The sequence below is a fragment of the Octopus sinensis genome, linkage group LG15, assembly GCF_006345805.1.
Source record: "Octopus sinensis linkage group LG15, ASM634580v1, whole genome shotgun sequence".
Taxonomy (NCBI): domain Eukaryota; kingdom Metazoa; phylum Mollusca; class Cephalopoda; order Octopoda; family Octopodidae; genus Octopus; species Octopus sinensis.
The window spans coordinates 14,106,583-14,107,156 of record NC_043011.1 but is presented as its reverse complement, the minus strand read 5'-3'; positions in this window follow the sequence as shown (position 1 = coordinate 14,107,156).

Below are 574 nucleotides of genomic sequence, written 5' to 3'. Positions count from 1 at the left end.
CTTGCTTTGACATAGCAACAGCAACAGCAGTTACAACTACATCAACAGCAGCTACAGTGGCGTGAACAACAATAATAGGTACAACACCGACATTGCAAGTCTACAGAAATATATTTGTTGGACCAGAAATTCATTTTCTCAACCATGGATCCTTCAAAGTCCTGGAAAGGAGATACATAACATCGCTGGCCAGCCACATATGGCAACTAGAAGACGAAAGAGTTCCACACTCCATCTTATGGAAAATCCTCAAAAACTCAGACCTCTACATAAATGGGATGAAACGCTGCAAGCTATGCATAGCTGAATGCATGGGAATCCTAAGGGACTCATTCGAACCAGGGGCTATACTTAACTCCAGAATGGAGATTCTTGGGCCATGTTTGCACTTTAGGAGATTTCTACTGGTCTTTTGGGAACTGCTAGAAGGTGATAGCTAACAGGAGAGGGAGATAATCCCCTATTATTTACCCTCAGCTGAATGATGGCATTATGGTTGGAAGCTATTGGCGAAAGGAGATAATTCAGACTTTCCCTTCCATATTTTAAAGAGGTCATAGGTCATCAGGTTTTG